At 43.5% G+C, this 6,117-nt stretch overlaps 1 protein-coding gene across 2 annotated transcripts in view; it reads left to right on the forward strand.

Moving 5' to 3' along the window:
• Positions 1–6,117, forward strand: part of ZDHHC5 (zDHHC palmitoyltransferase 5) — a 39,168-nt gene that overhangs the window by 19,069 nt on the left and 13,982 nt on the right. The gene's annotated exons all lie outside the window — the stretch shown is intronic.

Consider the following 6,117-nt stretch of genomic DNA (forward strand, 5'->3'; position numbering starts at 1 on the left):
ATGGCAGACCGGGAATATCTGCCGATGCCCCGGACTAGGACAGGGTTTCGGCTGCAATGGGGCTTCCCCTTCTTGGGCTTTTTAGCCTTAGGGTCATCCTTTTTAACCTTGCCACTGGCATCAGCCTTCTTGGCTTCAGGTTTCTTCTCCTTAGTATCCTGCTTTGCAGCTTTATCGCCTGCCATCGTGTATAGTGGGAAAGAGAACTCTGACATGTTTAATTTGAGATACTGTTAGATCATCCAGGTAGAGTTGCCCAGTGGGCAACTGAGAGGTCATAGTCAAAGATCTTGATTGAGGAGTCTTCAGCCATGTGATACTTGAAGTCACAGGAAGAAGATCATCAAGGTCGGGACCAGCAGATGGTGTAATGGTTACGTTACTGGACTCCCACATAGTCGACGACTGTTCAAGTCCTGGACCTGGCAACTTAAACTTATTCTGGGCACATGTGCATGTGTGCTGAAGATCCCGAGAGAGGGGCCGGCAGGTGGTGTGGTGGTTAAGGCGGCTGGACTCCCACATGGCTGACCATGATTCCAGTCCTGGTCCTGGCAGCTTGCTTTATCATTTTTCTTCTCTCATGCTGTCTCTCTCTGGTCAATTTAAAAATAAGAATAAAAATTAAAAAATACAATGAATAAGATTAAATAAAAAATAATTAAAAAATAAAAGATCCCGGGACCAGCAGTTAGCATAATGGCTATGTTGCTTGACTCCCATGTAGCCAATGGCGGGTCGCGTCGCGGGACCGATTGGTTTACAACACTCACAGGTGTGTGCATGCTTGTGTGCTCAAGATCCCAAGAGGAGAATGGAGGAGAAGGGATTGTGGTGTTGCCTTCCCCCCTGCAGGGTGATTTCTCGCTTTCTGTTTCTCTGTCTGTCTCTTTCTGGCGAGCACACGTGCCCTATAGCAAAACCTCTCCACACACACAAAAAAAATAAAAAGATCCCAAGAGGAGAATGGAGAAGGGATTGCAGCATGGCCATCACCCCGAGGGGTGGTTTCTCACTTTCTGTCTCTGTCTCAAGCACATGTGCCCTGTAGCAAAAATCTCTCATTTAAAAAAAAAAAAAAAAAGATCATCAAAGTCATACCTGATCAGCACTCACATGTTTATAATGAGCAGAGGAGAAAGGGGAGCTATTGAAGAGGATTGGACATAAAACGTTTAATTGGAGGAGAGAGTGGGAATTAAGGCAAATTCATGAAGTAGCTAATTATTGGCAGTATCAGAAATGAGAGTTATCCAGGGGCTGGCAGGTGGTGTGGTGATTGAGGGTGCAGGACTCCCACAGTCAGACCGCAGCTCAAGTACAAGACCTGGTAGCTTGCTTTCTCACGTTCCCTCTCCTCTCTGTCCCTGTGTGGTCAAATTAAAATAAATAAATAAATAAAGTTAAGTAAAATAATTCTTTTAAAAAAGGAAATAAGAATTATCCACTTACATGAAAAGTCACAATTTTCTGTTGTTTTGATAGCCAAAAAATAATACATCTTTTTTTGTTTTGTTGTGTTTTTTTTGTTTGTTTGTTTGTTTCTGCTATAGGGCAAGTACCCTTGCCAGAGAAACAGAGAGAGAGAGAAAGTGAGAAAACGCCCCTCAGGGGGATGGCCATGCCACAGTCTCTTCTGTTCTCCTCTCAGGATTTTGGGAACATAGACACACGTGCTCGGCGTGTTTTTTAAGCTGCTGGATCTGAAACTCAAAGTGTAAAGTCGGTCATGTGAGATCTAGCCACATTATCTACCATGCCATCAACTGGCCCAAAATAATGTATCTTTTTAAAATTTTTTCAGAATTTGGGAACCAGCAGTTAGTGTAATAGCTATGTTGCTGGACTCCCACGTAGTCGACCATGGTTTGCGTCCCGGACCCAGTGACTTAAAACTCACACCGGGCGTGTGTGCGTGCGTGCCCAAGATCCCGAGAGGAGAATGGAGGAGAGGGGATTGCGGCGTGACCATCCCCTCTGGGGGGTGATTTCTCGCTTTCTGTCTCTCTGTCTCTCTCTGTCTGTCTGGCGAGCGCACGTGCCCTATAGCAAAAAAAAACTCTCCAAAAAAATTTTTTTTCAGAATTATTTATTTATATTTACATTTTTAATTAAAAAATTATTTTATTTAACTTTATTTATTTAATTTTACCAGAGAGAAAGAGAGAAAGCAAGCCACCACGTCTAGGACTTGAACCATTGTTGGCCATATGGAGTCCCAGGGTCCTTAGCCACCATGCTACCTGCTGGCCTCTAAATTTATTTATTATTGTTATTTTTCAATATATATATATTTTGAGATGTTTTTACTATAGGGCACATGCGCTCGCCAGAAAGAGAGAAACAGAGAGACAGAAAGCAAGAAATCCCCCACCCAGGGGGGTTGGCCATGCCACAGTCCCTTCTCCATTCTCCTTTCGGGATCTTGAACATGTACACACATGCACCCGACGTGAGTTTAAGCCACTGGGTCTGGGACTCGAATTGCGGTCAACTACATAGGTGTCCAGCGACATAACTACATGGGTGTCCAGTGACATAGCCATTATGCCAACTGCTGGTCCTCTAAAATAAGTTTTAAAATTATTTAACTTTATTTGCTTTTTTATCTTAATTTGACCAGAGAGGGACAGAGTGAGCGAATGAGAAAGTGAGAAAGCAAGCTGCCAGTTCTGAGACTCAAACCATGGTCGGCCATGTGGGAGTCCAGCGTCCTTAACCACTACGCCACCCTGTGGCCCTATTATTATTTTTAAACTTGCTATAGGGTACGTGCACTTACCAGAGAGAGAGCAAGGGAGCCACCAGGTTGGACTGAAACTGCAGTTGGCCCTGTGGGAGTCCAGTGTTCCACCTGCTGGTTTCGAATTAATATATCTTTTTTTTTTTTTCTTTTTTTGGAGAGGTTTTTTCTTATAGGGCGCATGCACTCGCCAGCCAGAGACAGAGAGATAGAAAGCGAGAAATCCCCCCCCAGGGGGGATGGCCACGCCACACTCCCTTCTCCTCCATTCTCCTCTCAGGATCTTGGGCACACACGCACACGTACCCGACGTGAGTTTTAAGCCACCGGGGCCAGGACGCAAACCGCGGTCGACGACGTGGGAGTCCAGCGACATAGCCATTACACTAACTGCTGGTCCCCGAAATAATATATCTTAACAAGAATAGTTTTAATATGTTTGAGGTTGGCTCTGTAGTCATAGTTAACGGAGCCTGATCCCACATGATCAACTATAGTTTGGATACTGGCTGACCCCAGCAGCTTGAAAACTCTGGGTACATGTGTGTGCATGCATGAAAATCCCAATAGTATGAAAAGTGGAGAAGGCTGTGGCGTGACCATGCCCCATTGTGGGGTGCTTTTTCTCTGTCTCTAATGAGCATACACGCCCTCTGGCAATTAAAAAAGAAAGAAGCACTGAAAGCAGTGGTGCTGGACTCCTATATGGTTGACCTGGGTTTTAGTCCTGGACCCAGGGACTTGAAATTGTTTGTGTGCATGCCTAGAATCCCAGGAGGAGAATGGAGAAGACAGACTGCAGCGAGGTCATTCCTCCTGAGGGTTGATTTCTCACTTTCCCTCTCACTGTCTCTTTCTGTCTTGCCTCTCTGGCAAATGTACACACCCTATGGCAAAAACCTTAAGAAAAAGAAAATAGAATGATATCTTTTGAGATAAGGAGGGTGTTTTATAGTATACAGAAGACATTAGCATGATTTTATTAGCACAAGACAATAGAAGTAGAGAAGGCAGAGGAGCTGACATTTCTGACATTGAAGAAAGGGAATGATTGAAACTGAACTTCTAGAAGGAGGCGAAAGGTTATGTTTATATAATGGGCTGTTTCTGGGAGAGGTGAGAGTCAGAGCCCATCAGTGGAAACAGGTGAAGAATAGTTGAAGAAAGTTGTAACTGATGACATCTAAACTTCCTCTCAAATATTGCGTTAGTGTATAAGAATGAGAAAGGGGAGCTGGCAGGTGGCGTGGTGGTTAAGGGTGCTAGACTCCCATATGGCTGACCACAGTTCAAGTTCCGGACCCGGTGGCTTGATTTCTCACTTTACGTCTTGCTCTCACTCTGTCTGTCTCTGGTCAAATTAAAATAAATAAATAAATAAAGTTAAATAAAAAATAATTCTTAAAAAGAAATAAAGAATGAGAAAGGGGAATTAGGAGAGCAACTCTGGTGATACGAATTTTTTCCAAAACTCATTCTCCCAAAGCCTGAATGGTGCCTCATTTGTGACTTGTGTTTCAAAGATTAGGTGAGAAGAGGAACTTTGTGTCCCTAAAGCCAAGAAGAGCTATATTAATGGGTCTTTAATGTTCATTCATCAAATATTTATTGCCTTACTATATGGAAGACATGATGGTCATTTGGGGTGATTTTTTAAAAAGGTCATTTCAATTAGTTCAGTCTAGAAAGTAAGACATTTTTATAAATACACTATGACAAAAAAATTTTTAGAGAGATTTTTGCTCTAGGGTGTATCCACTCACTGGAGAGACAGAGAGCCAAAAAGCGAGAAATCACCTCTTGGGGAGATGACCACATTAAAATTCCTTTTCATCCATTCTTCTCTCGGGATCTTGGGCACATGAGTTTTAAGCCACTGGGTCTTGGACTTGAACTGTGGTCGACTACGTGGGAGTTGAGTGACGTAGCCATTTTGCCATCTGCTGGTCCCTGGTGTGATAAATTTTAGTAATAATCAAAGAGTGGACCAGTAGCTGGATCCCATGTGGATGACTCTGCAGTTTGAATCCTGGACCCGGTGGCTTGAAAAAAACACCAAGGGCATGAGCATGTGTGCCCAAGATCCTGAGAGGAGACTAGAGGAGAAGGGATTGTGGCTTGGCCATCCCCCCCGGGGGGTAAGTTTTCACACGCCCTCTCTCTGGTGAGCACAAGTACCCTATGGCAAAAACCTTTAAAAAAGAAAAGATAATAAAAGAGGTATTGTATAATACTTTAGGGGAGAAAATGCACATCAGAAATTTCAAAAGAGGTAGCATTTTAGTTTTCTTTTCCTTTAAGAAAAACCCTGGGACGGGAACCAGCAGTTAGCGTAATGGCTATGTCGCTGGACTCCCACGCAGTCTACCGCGGTTCGCGTCCCGGACCCGGTAGCTTAAAACTCACGCCGGGCGCGTGTACGTGCGTGCCCAAGATCCCAGGAGGAGAATGGAGGAGAAGGGATTGCGGTGTGACCATCCCCCCTGGGCGGTGATTTCTCGCTTTCTGTCTCTATGTCTCTCTCTGTCTGTCTGGCGAGCGCACGCGCCCTATAGCGAAAACCTCTCAAAAAATAAAAAAAAGAAAAACCCTGGGTCAAAGATGTGGAGTGATAATTACAGGCACTGGATTCCCATATGGCCGACCACAGTTCAAGTCCTGGACCTGACGGCTTGCTTTCTCACTTCCTCTCTCTGCACGAATTAAAACATAATAATAACAAATGTAAATATATAAATCTTAAAAAAGAGTTCTTCATATAAGTAAAGATTTTAATAAGTAGGGCATATTGATTATGTATAAAGTATAGACAAATACCAGCTATAATTTTTTTTCCTTTTAGTTTTTGCAATAGGGCACCTGCAGTTACTGGAGAGAGACAGAGAGAGAAAAGGAGAAAGTGAGAAATCACTCACTCACTCTGTCCCTCTCTGGTCAGATTAAAAATAAAGTTTGGGACCAGCAGTTGGCATAATGGCTACGTTGCTGTACTCCCATGTAGTCAACTGCAGTTTGAGTCCCGGACCCAGTGGCTTAAACTCACACCGGGTGCATGTGTTTGCGTGCCCAAGATTCTGAGAGGAGAATGGAGGAAAAGGGATTGCGGCGTGACCAACCAGATGATTTCTCACTTTTTGTCTCTCTGTCTGTCTCTGTCTTTCTGGTGAGTGCATGCGCCCTACAGCAAAAAAACCTCTCCAAAAATAAATAAATAAATAAAGCTAAATAAAATAATTCTTAAAAAAATAAAAAATAAAATTATTTTTAAAATGATTTATTTAAAAAAGAAAGAAGGAACTAGCAGTTAGTGTAATGGCTATGTCGCTGGACTCCCACGTAGTCTACCGCGGCTCACATCCCGGACCTGGTGGCTT

The sequence above is a fragment of the Tupaia chinensis genome, unplaced genomic scaffold, assembly GCF_000334495.1.
Source record: "Tupaia chinensis unplaced genomic scaffold, TupChi_1.0 Scaffold000709_1, whole genome shotgun sequence".
Classification (NCBI taxonomy): domain Eukaryota; kingdom Metazoa; phylum Chordata; class Mammalia; order Scandentia; family Tupaiidae; genus Tupaia; species Tupaia belangeri.